This window comes from Dermacentor variabilis, chromosome 8, assembly GCF_050947875.1.
Source record: "Dermacentor variabilis isolate Ectoservices chromosome 8, ASM5094787v1, whole genome shotgun sequence".
Taxonomy (NCBI): domain Eukaryota; kingdom Metazoa; phylum Arthropoda; class Arachnida; order Ixodida; family Ixodidae; genus Dermacentor; species Dermacentor variabilis.
Window position 1 is genome coordinate 49126265 of NC_134575.1, and position 19371 is coordinate 49145635.

Here is a 19371-nt window from a genome sequence, read left to right on the forward strand (position 1 = left end):
GGTTATTCTGTAAGAATCCACCTAGTGGGCTGTCCATTTCCGCCGGTCCTCATTGGATGCAGCTCTACGAGCGAGGAGGAGACGAGCGGCCCTAGCCAATTACCAGCGGCCGAAATGGACAGTGCACTAGGTGGACTCCTACAAAATACCCCCGCCCTGAACGCCTCGAGTAGCCTGCATACTATATCCTCGTCCCGAACCGAGGGGTAGTCGCTGAGCGCCAGGACAAGGAGACCAGCGTAGCAGGCTCTTTTTGGAACGGACTAGCCCGTGCCGTGCTTGCATGCACCGCGAACACACGCCGTGCAACTTTCATTTCTTTTTTTTTTTATCTTTTATCTTTCATTTCTTTTTTTTTCATCGCAGCCGGCACCGAGGCGCCGGCTGGGAGCGGAGACCTTAGCGTCCCCGCGTTTCCTGCGTCGTTGGAAGCTACACCCTTCCTGTACTGACTCACATACGGGCGGAAGAGGCCACGGTGCGTTCCGAAATACTTCCTCGTTTGTTGGTGGGTTCGTTGAGTGCTACAGTATGAGTGGTTTAGCTACTGAAGAGCCCGCTATGCCAATATAGTGGCTAAATGGAAACAAATAAAAAAGAAGAAAGCACCAAGACGAGAGGACGTTTCCAGGAATAGGGAAAAAAAGAGACGTTCAAAATATTAAGAAATCGCTTGGAATAACGCAACTCGCGCTAAATACTGAGATGAGTGCGTAAACTTGCAAGCACGCACATGTCACACGCAATTCCGTCAACGCAGTACCTGTGCCAAACACCAGTGTTATCTGCGCACGGTGAAATAGTTCAGTTGACAGCGAAGCGTACAAGAAAGTGTCACCGACGCGGAAGAGATGGCACGGCGTTACTTTGATCTCCAGTGACGACGGCATAATCCACGACGCACCTTCGAAACCCACCCGGCTTCAATGCACCCTCTTTGCGTGGGGGGGGGGGGGGGCACAACTTACCCGAGAAAACGGTTGAGGTGGTATGTCGCAGTGCTATTAGTACGTCGCCGTGCTATGAGCGGCTTGCTCCTCCGACGCTCTAAGAACAAGGCGGAACCGGAAGGAAACGAAATGGCGCTCACGAACCGCACGAGCCCCTGGAGCCGACTATACGGTCCTTCAGCGATCGCCTGAAGCGGCTGCTCGATGACGCAGAGGGCGACTTCGACGTGTGCGTACGAAAAAGAGCGAGCCTCCTTGCCCTCCTTGCCCCCCCCCCCCCACTCCCGGGCTATGCACTGAACGCGGTCGCCGAGCACGTGACTCGGGAGCGAGAGGCGATGACGTAGGTCGGCCGGGTCAGCAGCAGCTGTAGCTGCAGCTGCGACAAGTAAGACGGGTACAGAATAAGAAAAAAGACGCCGGCGAAAGAGACGTGGAAGGCTGTGAGAAAACGGACAGACAGCTACTGGAGAATGTGGCGTAATGAGGCCGTCGCGCGTGAATAATCTTTTTTTTTTTTGTCTCCTTTCTATTGCGCGATGGAACAAGTGGAGGCGATGATAACGAATTGACAGAGTGCGTGAGACAGAAAGAAAGGACATCGCGTAGAGGGAATAGCAAGGGCGGCCAAGCGTCACTGAATTCGACCATACAGAACTAATGTATGTATGTATGTATGTATGTATGTATGTATGTATGTATGTATGTATGTATGTATGTATGTATGTGTGTGTGTGTGTGTATGCATGCATGCATGCATGCATGCATGTATGTATGTATGTATGTATGTATGTATGTGTGTGTGTGTATGTATGTATGTATGTATGTATGTATGTATGTATGTATGTATGTATGTATGTATGTATGTATGTATGTATGTATGTATGTATGTATGTATGTATGTATGTATGTATGTATGTATGTATGTATGTATGTATGTACCGCCTACCTAGTCCTGTACGGGTACTACTGCCAAAACACGGCGTCATGCCCAAAGTGGATGTGTCAGAAAAGAGGAAGCGGCAGTACACGCTGGAAGATGGCAACCCATGTACCAGTGAACGTGTGTTATTTGCGGCATCGCAATGTTTCTGTAACGCTCTCTCTCTCTCTCTCTCTATATATATATATATATATATATATATATATATATATATATATATAAACGATAAGAAAGGGTGTTAACCGAGGGATCCAATTCTTATTAGTCATATCATCAGAAGCCAACAAACACTGACACCAAGGACAACACAGGGGAAATTACTGGTGCTTACTGAGCAAAATCAAGAACCGATAAATTTACCGAACTTAAAGTGGACGAAAAAACAACTTGCCGCAGGTGGAAACCGAACCCTCAACCTTCGCATTTCGCGTGCGATGCTCTACCAATTCAGCTACCGCGACGCCGTTTCCTTATCCACTTTCTTGGGTATTCATGCTTCCTGGTAGAACCCTGGGATTGTTAGCCAGCGCCACCACTCACAGACCTTGGCGGCGGACGTGGAACATCCTTTCTGCCGTAGGCGTCACGAGAACGTGATGGCAACCGGTCAATAGACCAAGTTTAATAAACCAACAAAGTTGTTTCCTCACCCACTTTAATTTCCATTAATTTATCGTTTCTTTATATCCTCCCGCTGATATATCCTTAAACAAGAGCCAGGCCTCCACTTGGCGTCGCCTGCAAACCAACTCGTTTCCAAGCCCGGGGTTGTGCAGCCTCTACTACCCGAGTCAGTACTCCAGCCAGTGTAAGCTATGTAAAGCCAGGGCTAATCTTAATCACATTCTGTGGGAATGCCCACAGGCTCCCTCTGAGTTAAGAATGCAGTCTTTAGAACAGTGGGATACCTTATTACTCAGCTCCGATCCGGAGATTCAACTGAAGACCGTCCGACTGGCCGAAACCGCCGCTAGGGTCCAAGGACTCCTGGCCGTCGTCTAGGTGGGAAGGCTTAAAGCCTTCCCTACATCTGTTGGACAAATAAAGTTTTACAATCCAATCCAATCTTCGCTTTTTAAGCCCAAGTGATTTCGCCTCTGTTGTTCTTCGTGTCAGTGTTTGTTGGCTTCTTATGACATGTCTATATATATATATATATATATATATATATATATATATATATATATATATATATATATATATATATATATATATATAATGAAGCTTGCAAACCGAGAACAGACGAAAAAAATGGAGGGGAAAGAGATTCTGACTGCAGCATTTTGGAGTGTGCGAGAGAGACAACGGCAGGAGGAGGGAGCGAATGGGAAAGAGTCCGCATCTCAGCACCGGATTCGAGTCACGTATGGAGGCCACGAAAACGGCCAGCTGCTCGCGCCTCGGCTGCTCCTACTGTCGTCGGCTTCGTTTCCTTCGCCATATTTTTTTCTTTTATCCCGGCATCGTTTCCCAACTTTTGCCCTCTTGTTCTTTATCGCTGTGATCCGCTGTTCTTTCATTTAACTTTGTCGCGCTTTTACTTCTGTTCGAACACAGCCGCAAGATTTTGTTCCTCTTGTCGCCTTCGTTGCAGCTTCGCTGGCTTATAGAGAATAAAAATTGCCTGTGGTTTAGCCCTGGTTAACCCTAGTTTGATTGCGAAGGCAACAGCTGCATGGATATACGCTTGTGGTGTTAGCTCGTGGTTCTAGCCGCATTTTCGTTACGGCGCTTCGCGAGTCGTGCGGCGCGTTCTTCTGGCGTCTCTTGAGCGCGTTGTCTCTTCTTCCTCGCTTCGTTCTGGCGTTGTTGCGCCTCTTTCGAGCTCTCCATAACGAATAAATACACTGAAGCATAGAGTTTCTCACTACGTTACCTAGAGGGAAATCTGGCGCTGCTGCGCTGTGGTGTGCATGGGAATGCCGGTATATTGTGACTTTGGATTGGCATCGTTCTCGGAGAGACAGGACACCTTGAACACGCGCTTGGCGAGCACCGTTCCGTCTGTCACGATGATTCAGTTATACTAAAGCAGCACGTAAAAAGCTCTTTTGGCTTTATTATTACGCAAAAACATGTTTTGTTTAACTATAAGAAATTGTTATTGCGTATACGATTATATGTTACGTAAAACGTATCAGCGGGCGGCTAAAGCTGGACAGACGGCAAGGTTCGCGCTCAATTTGAAACAGTTTGTCGTCTGTTCTTGCTTTTCTTCTCTTGGTCATGCATTGTAGGTGAGTAAAGATATAATATGCGTAAATGGAAACATTTTATGAAGATTTTACTTTGAGAACGTGTTATTTGTGTAGCCATATCCACATTTTACACGAAGCTTGTTACAACACCAGCCAACACGAGCCTCGCAGACACATATACCGTCGTTCCCATGACGGCAGGGTGCCCCCTTAATAAACTCCCATAGGTGGTGGCGCCACATTTCCCTCTAGGTGTTATAGTGAGAAACTCTATGCACTGAGGCGAAGCGCATATGCATATACCCCCCGCGTGGTGACACCTCCTCTCCCTCTACCCCAGCGGAGCACATCTGGTGGAGCGAGCGATGACGGCAGCGGCGTCGACAGTGGCGCCATCTGTTGGAGCGCTGCTGCGGCGTTGCTAGGCAACGGCGGCTCAAGGTCGTTCGTCACCCACGGCATATGGCATACGGCATACGGCTGCCTGCATACGGCGCCACGAGCCGAAATGGCTCGCTGGCTGGCGTAGTAAAGCTTTCGCTTTAAAAAGAAAAGGACAAGCGGTCTGACTCGACGCCGCGCTGAGCTTTAGCAGGGGCCACCGGCAGCTCAAGGAAAGCTCGGCGACACGAAACGGACTTAGTTCCGATCCAAGCGAACGAAGCGGGACTTCAACACAGCGGTCGCGTATTCATTTACTCGCCATTTCCTTCGATAACAGAGTTAGAGAAGAAGAAATTTGTAGGAAGCTTAAGCGTCACCTTCAGAAGAGTGGAACGCGGTGGCGATCAAAGAGCCCTCGCTGCTTTTCATGCTTCCCGGCAACTGCAGCGTATGTAACCTAACATTTATCGGGAAACACTGGCTGCAAGCGCTATGCACGAAGGTGAGCTTTCTGGTAGAAACGCGGCCTCGTGCGTGGGTCGATCTCCTGTTATTGTTTCGCACTTTTAATATTTCAGTCTGCGAGGAGCTAAGATGAAGGACATGCGCAGTCGGTGTTTTTTTTTTCATTACATTTGTTTGTCAGCTGCAATTCTCAATATTCTGAGGACTAACTTTGTAAACATTGAAAAAGAAAGTAGGAGCAACCTTGGTGTTAGAGAAGTGGTTAGGTTATGCGCGGTTCGGAATTTGGTGAGCAACTCTTTCTGTCGATGCGATGTCCGACGCTGGATGCTGGACGCTGCACGCCGGCGCGGGGCGCCAACGCCGACTCCAGATTTTCTGCGGCACTGGCTTCGTAAGGCTATCGCGTTAATGATGCTTCAGAGGAACAGGTAGGAGGAGCGTGTTTTCAAAACGGCTTCCCCGAAAAACTTCCAGCTGGCACTGCGCGCGCACGATTTCCCGCGTTCTTTGGAAAACGTTCTTGCGCATGCGCAACGCGATTGTGTGGTCGCGTGAGTCGTGACGACACGTGACCTCGAAGGCGCACGCAGAATCCCGTGTGTGTGTCCCTCCCCACGGCATTCTTTAGCAATGTATCGGATGACGTTGGCTTGATGAGCACGTGTAAGCTCTGGGAGGCGGCACCTTCTCATTAAAAAGAATGAGGAGAGACCCCATTCTTCATCCCCTCCCCCCGTCCCGCTCCCATATGTAGGGTAGCAAACCGGTTTAGCTAACTTGTTAACCTCCCTTCCTTTCCTTCTCTACATTTTCCTTCCTTCCTTCCTTCCTTCCTTCCGTGTGTGTGTGGGGGGGGGGGGGGGTCTTTTATTTCCTGTTCTTTGTTTCTTCGTTGGTTGAGTTTTGTTTGGTCCTTCTTTTCGCGAATAATCGAGAAGTGTGACAGTCGGCAGGTTGGCGCACGCTGTTTCCCCTAAAACACGCTCCAGAAAGAACAAAGAAGAATAAACTTGCAACGCCATATAACGAGGTTATCTTCGACTGAGGAAACTGTACTCGGTATGACGTCAAAGCCGGGAAACAGCTCGTGCGCTGCCTGGTGGTGGGCTATGAAGGAAAGAGGGCTTCTCCATATTTATTTATTTATTTATTTATTTATTTATTTATTTATTTATTTATTTATTTATCCTAAATACTCGTCGAAGGCGCTTGAATAAGCACCAGTCGATTATCGTTTGCGCTCCAGTGGCTGCGCACATATAAATGGCTGTGTCGATTCTCGCTTTGAAGCCAATGGCGGAAGAAAACTTAGGATTGCTGAGAATAGTCAATTGCTGCACCTTTAACAGGTCGAACGATCTCATTCATCGCAATATAGGATCAATTTGATTTTTTTTTTCTGCGTTGGTAGTAAGACGCTAGACTTTTGGTATTTCTCCCTTCTCGGCTTGGAAGTTTCTTTTTTTTATGCCAATTGCAAACGTGTTCTTTCCCTTTCTTTTTCACTATTGAAGAAAGAAACCGTAGGACTGGGAGTTATTTTACTCGAACAGTGCTTGTCCGTTCCATATCGTCTTGCGCATGGTTACAGAAACTGTATGCCACAGTTTGCTGCTTTAAACAACGGTAGTTGTTAACAAGCAGTCGTTGCAACAATGACAGAGTATGATTATATGGAATCCACGAAACAAAGTGGGAAATCAGTATGCCGCCGGATATTGCTATATGCAGTCGCATAGAAAAATTGAATTTCAGTGAGAAAAAGAGAAGCAAGACGTCGACAATAATAAAGGATCAAGCAAACAACAATAAATCGAACGTATCCCAAGAAAACACTGCCACTAGCATTCCGTTATTACGCTTTTAGGCGCTAGCGGTAATCAGATGACGTAACAAGCCAAAGGTAGCTGAGAGTGAAATATAAAAGGCGACCGGAACTGGGGCTTTATAATGATGCGAGCGAGTTCATGACTAGACTAACATCCTACGCTGCCATTCTGTCGCACGAGAACTTCGATATCTAGGTTCGTGGAGGACACGCTGGTGCTTGTCGAGTTCCGGCCATCTGTAGCTGTATTTTGTGGCTATATATATATATATATATATATATATATATATATATATATATATTTGTCTCATAGCCAGATTCTAAACGGAGGCCCAATACTGTAATAATTACGCCTCGGAAACTTCGAATATCCTTATTTCATTCGCTGCATCTAAAGAGAGGGAGATGGAAGAAACATTTTTAAACGGTAATGTTGAACAGCGGTTTACATGTTTCCTTTATTTCTTGTTCAGCCAAGTTTTGCAACTCGGCACTTCGTCACAAGTTCCAGACCACCACGTAGAATGCACCAAATTACACTATACTCTGAAGGCATCCATTATTCCCACATCTTCCATTTCCACACCCACGACAAACGCCCCCTCTAGAAAAGGCAAGTTCGGGAGTGTAAACAAGCCACAACATGGCCCATGCGTGCGACGCGAGCGTGACAAAAAGCAAAAAAAATCGAAATAAAGATGAGGCATATAAAGAAAGAGCGAGAGAGAGATCTGGGGAGATATGTAGAGAGAGAAAACCAGCTCAAGTGAACAAAGCAGACGTTTGCTTTTTTTTTCGGACGACAGGAAATGATGATGGAAGACATAGCGGTCCCCTTTTAAGGAGGTCGCTTTCCCTAAGAAAGCGACGGCAGGCAAGGGGCTGACAACGAGGCAAAGCGGGAGCTTGGATGGTCTCGGAAATAAAAAAAAAGCAGTGCTAAATCTTTTTGTTATTTTTCTTGCCTTTGACGGCGAGCGCTGAACAAACTGTCCCTCTCTGTCTTTAGGGAAACGGGAAGGCGTTTGTTGGGGAACCACAGACGTCAGAAAGTAAAGCGGGAAGAGCAAGAATGGGCAAGCCGCAAAGACGCCGGGGCGCTCCAGAAGCCGAGGCGGGACAGGTCGATAACCTAAACGCACCGGAGAGTGCGAGGGAGGTAGGGAAGCCTCTAAGGGAAAAAGGGAGGGGGGCTGGATAGAGGAGGAATGTCCGCGAGCGGCGGTACAAGCGCTGGCAGACAGCGGCAGTGTCGACGACGATAAACGTCACTTCCTGCTTCCCTTTAGCGAAGCGGCCCCTTTCCTTTACTTCCTATATCGCGATTTTTCCTCCCTCGACGGCCTGGGTTCTCGGCAACAGTCAGCGGAAGTGAGAGACGTGTAAATTATGCGCCCTTCCTGGAGAACGCCCGGAAGCAGAGAAGCAGGGGAACGCAGTCAGCCGCCTGAGGCTCGTCTTGACAGGCACGGCTCCCAGATGGTTTAATAGTGGTAGGCAGCAGCGCGAAGTTCGGCGTAGACACTGTGCGTGGACATTGAGCAAAGAGAAATAGAGATAAAAAAACAGTATTTTTTTTTTCGAAGCGGCTTGTACCCAATCCGTAGGTGGAGAAGGAAGCGTCGGCTCTGAAGGACGGGTTAGTTTCCCTAACTTGGCGGGCAGGCCTGAGGACGGGATCGAGCGACGTAGCTCTGCCGATTTCGGGAGCGACACCGCTAACGAAAATTGAATGGACAGGCGCATTGCTATTATGGGAATACTCCAGCACCGTGGCCGCTAACTTCGCCTTATCGAGGAGGGAGGAGGTGGGGGGGGGGGGGGCTGCCGCAGGGAAATCTACTCATCTTCGCCGCCGTCCTGACATGTATCCCGCGGTAAGCGAGTATCAGTCGAAGATAACGTTGTCGGCATAAAATGCGATTTACGAGCGCGAGACGACAAGTAGTTACGGGTACGCGTGATCGCAGAGGCAGCCCTCTGCCTGAGTTAAGCGCGTCATTCGTATGTGACCGCGTTTTCGATGGTTGTTGCACACTCAAAACAGAGTACGCTTACTCCATTCTTCTCACTGCGGCGTGCAAATACTGTCTTAAGTGGAGCAAAATTCCGGACAGGCAGTGCTCACTGCAGCGCTGCCTTCGTTCTGCACGTCCTTGGCTAATGTTTCCCTAATCTTTCCCTCCCCTGCCCCCTTTCCTCAGTGCTAGGGTAGCCAACCGGACTCAGTGCTGCTTAACCTTCCTGCCTTTCATTTATCATTTGCTCTCTCTCTCTCTTAAGTGAGTCAGCTAGAGCGGATGCAAGAGGAGACTGTCATTGTCACACTATCATTAGCGTCACCGTCGTTATCGTCGTCTAGGCAACGCGCGTCATGTCTTGTGTTCCTGAGTGCGTGTGTGCGTCTGTGCATGTGTGTGCTTCCTCTTGACTGCAATGCTCTCAGAGTGCGAACTGATTGATGTCTTCGCTATAGCTCCCGGATCGTATTGTTTGTTTATTGGTTTGTTTGTTTTTATAGATCCAGGATTTTATACTTTGTTTATTGGTTTGTTTGTTTTTTCGTGATCGTCAGAGGAATGCTTCGCTCGCACCACGCCAAAATAGCACATCGTTCCCCCACTTTGCAGAATCGACTTCTCCTTAAGACGTGAGCGCGAAGTCGTAGATATAACCCCGCGCCATCTTTTCTTCAGAACAGCGTGGGCGTGTTCGAGTTTCCCCCACACGATGAGAAGGGAAGGGGGAACAGCCGGCGCTATATGTAAATGAAGCCCTTAGCGCGCGCCACCCTCTGCCTTCAGCCATGCATGCTATCGTTGCTTTAAACGCATTGCGCCCGACTAAGGCGTCGTTTCAGAGAGTTGTGCTCCCTGCTTTTCGCAGCCCCATCACGAGCTATCCCGCAATTCTTCACCGCGGTCGAGTTGAAATGCGAGGAATGCACTGTGACAACTTATGGCACGGTTGGGCAGTCCAGCAGCTCTTCATGCCAAAGTGCGACTTTCGAAGTCACAATGCCTCTGACTCCCTCCCTGTCACCGTCACCTTAGACTAAAATTTTCCTCTCGCTTTTCGCATGCTTTCAAATCTGTTCTCTTAAAAGGACGCTGAAGAGAAACGGTAAATATGATTGAATTGACGAAGTGTTCTTTCTAAAATACTATTTCATTAATTTTGGGGTGAGAGCTTTGAGCAGTGCAATGGCGAAAGAAGGTCAAAGTTCTAGTATTTTTTTTTTATTTAACGCCGTAAATTCTACACAGGTGTGTGCGTGAGTGAGACGTCAGGAACTTCAAAGTCTTTTCTCGTATGTGGTCTATAGCGCACTCACGAACAGGAAAGTGGGAATTCCGGTCTTTTCCTCCTCTCGAATAATATGTAGTCCAAAAGTCACGTGATCGCAGGTGTGGAAACTTCAGGCTATCGCCGCCATCCATTATTCGTCAATGCCGTTGTCCTGCCCTACCAAAACTCTGTACGGTAAGAGCGGATTTTTAAGTATTGCAGAAGAGTAGCTTCCTATGATATAGCTCGGCTTACTTTTCGCTTTCACGTACCTTTATATGTAAAATCCAGCGTGAGTGAGTGCGTGCGTTTTTCTTTTAGTTTAATACGGCCGTCGTTTATCACTTCTGGTAAAGTTGAACCACGGATAGTGTTTTTTAGGCGTAATTCTAAGCTAAGACATCGTTTCGACATACTACCATGACTCAGCACGACGGCAAAGCCGATATAGCAGATATATAAAAAAATATATTCCGGAACCATCGAACAGCACGCCTTCGAGATCGCGGGAGGATCTTCTGGAATGATAGCCAGTTCAAGTGCTTGGAGCTGATTCAAAAGGTTTAAGAATACGCTGCAACAGTAGGACTCTGCACTCTTGGCACAATTCCAGCAGGACACCGACGCCATTCTTACAGGAAACGCGCACATTGTTTCCAATAGCAGCCTGCGGTGGACCTTCAACATGAAGGGCCGAGTCCCTGTTAGAGATGGGCTAGCTTGGTCCCATCGATTTTCAATTCGGGCTTGTCACTGCCGTCGACAGCACACTCAACGGCCCTTCTGAACCATTAGAGCACAACGACGTTGTCGTCAATTACAACTGGAAGGAAACAATAGCTGTCTCGACTGGAAGCCGAAATCAAAAGGACACGTCTTTTTAAAGAAAGATGTACTCTGTTCTTCACATCAGATGCATTCTGTTCTTCGATGCTGCGTACTCGCACGCTCACTGGTCGAGCAGGCCTTAGGCGTAATGAAAAAAGAAAGTTGCTGTAATGTTCTCTTGTCCTCCCGTTCCTCTACTACTATAGGTTTCTCCTCTTTCCCATCCGGAAGAAAGTCATTTGCAATTGCTCTCTCTCTCTGCGGTCATGTCTCCTTCTTCGAGAGTTCAGCTTATAACGGCCTGGGCGGGAACGTTAATGTCAGGTGGAAGTTGTGTTTCTTTCCCGAGTAACGCTTTACTGTTTTCCCCGATCTCCACTCGGAAGTGTGCTCGTTTTTAAAGCGAAGCTTTCCGTGTCTCACTGATTCGTGCGCGAGGGCCGAAAACGCACTACAGGAAATCGAAGTTGCACATCTGCATACAGAACACTACAGTCTACATTCGCCGTACCGCGCCAGCGTCGACTGGCCGGCCGGTCTGTGCCTCATAACGGCGCGAAGCGACGAGCTCAGCAAGAGTAGCGCATGCGCACAAAGTTCACTGGAAGCCCAGGTTGAGCCTCCTAGGCGTGACACCACCCCTGTCGCGAGCTTCCCCGCGTATCGGAGACAGCGAGTGCGCGGGAACACCCGGGCTCGTCTTAGCATCTGGAAAAAAAAAAATTACCGACGATTACGTTACTTCCTAATGCGAAATTTGAGCGCAGCAAATAAGCTGTTTCACCTTTTCGATAGATTGAGGCAAAGAAATCGAGCAACACATGTATGCGCTATCACAGAATTTTTTTTTTCACACGTATTCCTTTAACAAAGACTCCACTAACAGTTCTTGACAGTCATGAAGGAAGCTTTGTGGTCGGAGAAATAGACTGATATATGTTCGACTTGGTATACCAATGCTTGATTCTCAAAGACGAGATCTATACAAGTGCCTCGCGAGGTTGTCACAGCCGTGGGACGCGTTACGAGCGAGAGGAACGGGATGTTCTCCCGCATAAGTGTTAGGAAATTGTTGTTTGTCTTTATGTCAAGCCGCCACCGATCTGGCTCTCTGATTGCCACCGCACAGGGCGAACGGCAGCGGCAATTTCGGCTCGGGCGGTGCACATATACAGATCCGCCGCCACCGATCTGGCTCTCTGATTGCCACCGCACAGGGGTTGCATTGGAGGAGGAGCGAAGAAAGGAATTAAGTTCGAGCCGGCGCTTTGACAACCGGAGACTCGCAGGAAGAGGGGGGAGGGGGGCGGCGTGTACACCCAGCGGCAAACGATGGGGGCAGAAGCGCGCGCAGCAAGCGGACAACACGATAAAGGGAGGAAGGAAGAGATAGCAGCGACTGACTGATGCCGCTGACGCCGATAGTGAGTCAACTCCAGCTGCGGAGTTGGTTTCAGGGACAACGAATAACCGGCGCGTCGGCAACTGAAGAGCACCCTATCCGCCACACAAGAACAGGGGGGGGGGACCCTTTCCTCCTCTTTCTGCATGGCGGCGACGGTGTTCTATGCAGTCACGTTATCTTGACTCTCTAGCGGCGTCAGCGGCATCCAGCGGTATCAGTCGGTCGCTGCTAGCGCTGGGGGGATGAAAGGGGGGCGGAGCTGGTTACGAGGCCGACGACGACGCCGACGCGAAACCCAGGGACGGACGCCAAAGAGCTGCGCTCTAAAAGAAATCAAAGCCCCTTTCTTCAGGAAAGACGGTTGAACGCCACGCTACCCGGACGAACTGTGTATATCTGCATTGCATTACGCTCGTAACGCAATTCTTTCCGGGCCGTCACCATGGCTAAGCCGCCGGTGCAGCGCACGACAGAAGATCCTGCCGTACGCGAACGCAAGTGTGGAGTCACCCGGGAAAGTGTAAGTTGTGCGTGTAATGAACGGCTACATTATGTAAAATAAATCACATGAAACTTATCGAAATGTGTCTCCATTCAACTTCAATGTTCAAAAAATGCAGTCCTAAAGAAACAATCAAATCGCATATGCATAGCATCGGGTCGCTCAGCGTTTCTTAGGTCCGTTGCGTGGTCGTTGACTTTGGACTTTGGTTCAGTTTGCATTGGGGAAGGCTTCGGGTTGACCCATCTCTCTTTGAGGAAGGGGCTTTGATTTTTTTGTTCCCCCTACTACGCCTATACCGTAATGAACCAGAATCATCGCCTACTTCCCTTTAAAGTTAATCCTCCCTAAATATCTGGCCACGGCCGATGTTCTGAAATGTAAGCATAGTTCGCGAACACTGCTCCCAAATTCCCACCAATTTCTGACAGACGGAAGAAGAGACAGACGTCAGCGTCATTATCGCCCTCCTAGTATACTTTCGGTCCACCTCCTAATCTTCCTTCTCTGCCTCATTATCATCATCACCAGCGGCAGCAATAACAAAAGACAATGACCACAACAACTGGCGCTTATCTTAGGGTGCTTGTTATCGAAAGTACCCGAGCTCCTGGCATCGATAAGCTTGACCAGAAGAATGCAGCCGACGCACGTCTGAATTTTTTTTTCAACGTCGGCAGCAGTAGCCGCCTTATGTCGAAGCAGACACGACTGTCACTGGCAGAAATACCCTCCATCTCGTGTCATAGCTAAAAGCCTCTGTCATCAGCCGCCTTTATTATATGCCTACTAACTGACAAATATGAACATTCCAATTAATCTGCTACTTCACTAGGCTACATATTCCTTTCCGATTGCGCCCATTCTGCTATTCCAATGGCCCAATTGTCAATTATTACGCGCGCTACGTTGCCCGAAACATCCTCACTTCCGACAGAACTTCACGCAACTTCGCTTTAAACCGCGACGGGGAACCGACATAGGCAGCTAAGTGGTTTCAAAATATTTATTTCTATTCCGTTGCAGCAAGCACTTCGGCTGCTAGGGGAGAAGTCGAAATGCAAATTTCACTTCCTTGGATTTCAGACCGGAGGGCTAGACCACGATCTTATGGATGGGCGGATACTATGAGCGTCCCCGTTCAAGTGGAGGCCAACGAGCTTGTCACTGTTGCCTTTCTTTTTTTTTTTTCTGCATCCATTTCCAGTCGCTGGGACCCACGGTTCCTGTTAACAAATCATTGATCCTGAAAAGATTGCATTCCTTCGAAATGTATTGCTTACGTTCTCTCCCTTTCGTGCTACCAATACTCCGGTAGTCGTTTACTATTCTCGACCACGGATGCATTAAGCTTGCCTTTACCATTCCTACAATTCCAGTGCCTCAGGCATGGTTACTACGTCCTCATTGAGCTCTGGATCGATACTGCGACATGCCAACAAAATATGTCCGATGGTTTCCACACTCTATCCACTCGCTCAGAAGGTGTTGTCTTCGTCCACAATATTACGATAATAATGGTTTATTGGCATCCACTTTGATGCGGGGCAGCAACAACTATTCACCTAGCCTTCTTGTATTAATCCGGTATGATATACATTATTTTCAGTCGAGTATTTTGCATGCATCTCCTTAATCTTTTCTTTCTCTTCATCAAAACTTCTACGTCTACCTTGTACCGTTACCTGCGCATGTAGCGGTTGCAGTCGTACCAATTAATGTCTTTCCTGCTTTTTACCCCTCCAATGCTCTCAACGTTTCTTCCTTATCTATCAATCTATATCCCTGCTTTTCTTCCCACGATTACACTAAAGGTCTTGCTTATCTCTTCTGCTGACCGGCTCCTACTTCCATCCAGTTTAATTCCCAGCACTTCATTGAAGGTATGCGCTACCTACGGGTCTCGCTGATTGAATCCTTTCGCATTCCATTAATATGGGCTGAGTGATCTCCAGATTTTTTCGCTGCAGCAAACACATGCCCCATCCTGTGACGAATATTGGGTCCGGTACGTTTCGGCCTTTAGGCAACCAGCTCGAGCCTCAAATATCAAGGAGCTGCCCTTTGTCCTCAGCGTCGTTAAGAAAGCGACGTCTGGCGGAAAGTCCGCGAGACACCTGCCCACGCACGCAAGAGGAAAGTTAAGCCTAAGTCGATTGCAATGCGCTGACGTCAGCAAAGATTCCAACTAGTAACCGCGAACGTAATCCGCAATAGGCGAGCAGTGACAAATGCGTGTTTTAAGTTTTTTATGCGCATATATACAGACACCAAATCCTTGCTTTCCTCAAATCTTCGCAGTCCAAGCCTAATTATCCTTTGAACACCTTCTCTTTTGGTAGTGTACATGGTTTGTTAGTGCTCGTCTCTATTTTTCTCTATCTCCCCCTTACGCTCTCTTTCTCTTTTTATCCCCCTTCACCCTCCCCCAGTGCAGGGTAGCCAACCGGAAATCCCTCTGGTTAACCTCCCTGCCCCAGAAGTATGGGAGAGGCCTTTGCCCTGCAGTGGGCATAACCAGGATGATGATGATGATGATGAACCTTCCTGCCTTTCTATGCATCCTTTTCTCTCTCTCTTCTCTCTCTTCTCTTTTGGTCGCCTTCTTTTCAACATGAGACACACTAGCCTGGGCACGTAAGCAGTCAAAGATATATTTACATTCGCCCGTTCACTGCGCTCACATTGATTGCCTGGTCTTTGTTCCCAACAATGACGACAGCAGTCCTCTGACCACGACAACCCAAGCACCGTTCCAGTCTCTCGGAAGCTTTCGCTGCGCTCTTCGTTGTGTCACTGTCCGACTTACGACAAAAAAATACCGCGAGTGGATGTGCTTTGTACGCACATAAATCATACACTGCACAAGCACTTTGTTCCATCTTATATTCTACGACGTAGCCAATCTGTAAGCCGTCACCGTGTCGGCCAAGTCCCTCCCTCCTTCATGCGTATAAAGATGTCCGTTATTTCGGAAAGGCATGCTTTCTCGCAATTAGCCACGTGCCAAATACGAGTGAAGCGCAGCTTATTGTGTCGATTATACGTATGGAACGGAAGCAGCATAGACCCCATCGAAATTGGCACAGAGAAATTTATATTTTTATCTTTTTCTATTCAAAACTTTTCTTTCATTCGTTTTCCGCAATCCAGTATGCATATAGCAAAAAAAAATCAGTATAGAAGAATGATCAATTTTATCGTGCACTTCCTCAAACAATACGTTCGCGATGTTGTTGGTTGATCGTCAGCCGACAGGCTGCACAATATTGAGGGGTCACCGGGGTATTATTTTAGGCTTCTCTGATAACCTCGAGCCACGCGCCCGTATTTAAAGCCCACCACCCAATGAAGAGAAAATTGGATCGTTCTTTCTCTTTTCTTTATTTTACCGCGATAAAGGCCGCACGAATATTGCCTTCGTGAATACGGACCTCTGATTAGCGGCCGCCGTCTCCTTATGGCTTGCAGAACATCGGCTCTGGAATTAGTGGAGGCAAGAGAACAACATAATACGACGTTCCAAAACAGAGGCATTCCCCAAAGACTGCCCCAATCACGCTAAGCCCCGGCAAAATAGGCAGCGAAGTCGTGTGCAAGGAAAAGAACCTCTTTTCCCTGGGTCTATTTCGGGAAATCCGGCAAGCTCTTCTTTCGCCCTTCTATTTATTGCCTGCTTCTTGTACCCAGTGTGTTTTCTCAGGCCCAGGAATAGCACAGGAGAGGTAAATGCCTTTGACTCCGGCTTTGGCTCGACGTCTGCCCGTATAGGAGGCTCAGCGCAGGAGGCTGTAGTGAGAGGATACGTATGTGAAGACTGTAAATGAGGAGAGGGGCGGGAACGGTGGGAGCTCAGGACAAGCTAACTGGTTGCGACTGCGTTGTGCAGAGACTCACAAAGGTTCAAGCTGTATGGAGAACGGTTTAGACGTAGACTTGTCGTGTTCAACCGTATTTCTCGGCTTGGGAATGAAAAGCGTTGTTCAGTGAATAACCAGAGAAGACGGCAGTCAGAGAGAGAAAGTCGGTGAACCGTTTGTTGTGCAGCAGAGTTTCGCGTGTACAGAGTCTTATATCTAGGAGTGCAATAACTGTCGAAGATAAGAGTGAAGCGGCGTCCGTAATTTGTGCAGCGCAAACTAAGAATCGTTGTTAGTGTTTGCACGCACGGCCGGGCGAAAAATAGCGCTTTGTTGGAGATTAGACCGGTAAAAACAATGAATATAGTGCGATCTGTTCTTGATAAATTTGTCTGCGAGCTTGCAGGCACCAAAAGAGAAGCGATTAGGCCTATAGAGTATGGACACTGTATGCTGAGCTTTGCTGTCTGTACGGTTGATTGCGGAGATGGGCGACGATTTTCAAACGTAGAGCTGAAAGCTGGCCCTGTCATTTCCCTCTGCAGTTAACACCAAGATCTAACGCAACTAATGAGCGTGTAAGGAGGTTCTCTTTCGAATGAAATTCGCATTTTGATCGGCACTGCTTGTTCCTGCTTATAGAGTGTTATTCGTCAAGCGAATCACTGCCAGCATCTTATGAACGTACCACTACTGCGGCGGATACACTTATAGACTCGTAGCGACAGTCCGTCACTTTGTTGTCCTCGCCATAGGGGTCATTGCCCCTTGCTCTGGAAATCCAGTTTGCCTCGCCGTGGAGGTCTTTGTCCCCTGTTCGAACCGAAGTGGCTGCCCGACTGGGGCGCCACCGGTGCGACTCGGCAAAACCTGCTTTCACTTTCAAATAAAAGCAGTCGACTCTCTGCACTCAAGCTGCCAAAACGTGTTTCTCTTTGTCTCCGCTAAACCGAGCTCCCGACAAGCTCACGGTGCTCCGACAAAGCGCGTTTGGGTGCAATATGCGCTAAGCGACTTCGCCATCGCGCAACGTTCCTGCTTGCAAATCCGTGCGAGGTTTGCAACGTCACGCAAACTCTGCCTTTGCGCGCGTACTTCGGAGAATCGGAGCAGGGCATTACGGTAGCGGATCGTCGAGCACACCCAGAAATTGTTCCCGAGAAACACCGCCACGTCCACTGTGAGAACCAGCAGCCGCGGCAGTGAATGAACTCAGAGCTGGCAAAAGTCACCAAAGTTCGCTAATTGTTTGTTGTTTTCTTCTCTTAACGTGCGGGCATAGCGTCTTTCTCATCTGTGCGACTCGCGCGCATTGAACGAGCCACACCCGTTGCCGATTCCAAGATACCCGTTCTCGTAATTATTCGTTCTGCCTCAACCCCTGCGTTCGTTGTATGCGTTTTCTTTTTTGTTTGTTTTTTTCGTAAGCTCCGTGCGGAATCTGGCTACGATGGTTCCTTTCGTAGCGGAGAGAGCAGCGCGATCGGTTTGGGTTCGGTTGGTATTCGGTGGAAAGCGAAACGACTAACGCAGAACGGACTTGTTCCATTAGCAAGCTTCCGCCGATGCCATGTGGCCGTTACCACCGGTATAATTAGTGTGAGGGCAATGACGTTATCAGTCCTGCTACGGCCTTTCCTGAACCCTGGTTTCTGTGGACGCTAAGCATTGCAGTTGTTGTTGGTGTCGTCGTCTTCGTCGTCGTCGTTGTTGTTGTTGTTCTGTCGCTCTTGTTTCTTTGTCGTTGTCATCCTTGTCATTCTTCTTGTTCTTGTCTTAATTACAGTCTTGACGCCGGGGAGTCGCCTTAGTTAGTTTACCAATGCACACCAGTGACGTGAAAAAGGCCGATTTGTGTAAGACTACACAGAATTGTAACTCGTTCAAATTGGTGCTCGTTCACTGCAGTAACGGCGCGGTCATCCCGATTAGGACGGAGGGGAGATAATGAACGCGTATTATAAGCAAAACGAAACATGAGTGCTACGCCGTCTCCAGAGAGTGGTCGAGTCGGCGCATGCATTTTGAAGGTGGCAGCAGCAGGAATACCGTACCGGGCGAATCAGGAGGACGCAGGTGGGTTGCGTTGAAATGAAGAGACTGTTGTTCGAGACTCGCACTCACGGAACCTAGTATTTTGTTCTTAATTGAATAATCGTTCTTAAGAGCAAATGTCAGAGCCAGTCGTGATGACGACAGTTACGTTATTCGCCATAGGCGGCCGACCAGTCGCAAACAGCCCTATCGAACCAAGTGGTCCGCGAATTCTGATCCAGAAGACGCCGGTGTCCGCTGAGAAGCAATACCGCCCAGGCAGAGACCCTGTAGAGCAGAAGGAGACGCCGAAGCGTGCTGCAGATATTTAATGAGAAGCTGCTGCTGGTGGCGCAGTCCCACCGATCAGCTTACAAATGGGAAAGCACTCGTATAACGAGTCTCCTTATATGCGGCTCCCCCGGTACTACTAACCGTATAGACGTACTGACGGCCAGCTCTGTTCTCGGCAGAGCGACGCAGAGAAACAACAAACTGTACCTCGATAAGCTTTCATTTGTTACACTGAGCATGAACACCTGTCTCGTTTTTACGTATGCCCCTGCGTGCACCTGCTACATTTTCCTGTACGTATTCTTTTTGTTAATAAGTGCACTTGGTGATGATGGCGATTTCAATTCTCGTTCGCTTGTAAACAGGGCGGCGACAGATAGTCACCTAGC

The 19371-nt window shown here is 48.4% G+C and overlaps 1 protein-coding gene across 2 annotated transcripts in view; it reads right to left on the reverse strand.

Annotated features, from left to right (window-relative positions):
- Window positions 1-19371, reverse strand: part of LOC142590199 (GTP-binding protein Rhes-like) — an 83012-nt gene that overhangs the window by 24800 nt on the left and 38841 nt on the right. Inside the window, exon 1 of one of the 2 annotated variants that reach the window (XM_075702108.1) lies at window positions 969-1179. The exons of the other annotated variant lie outside the window; for it this stretch is intronic. The gene's annotated coding sequence lies outside the window, so the exon portion shown is untranslated. Of the gene's footprint in view, window positions 1-968; window positions 1180-19371 lie in introns of those variants that run through there. 2 annotated transcript variants of the gene reach the window in all.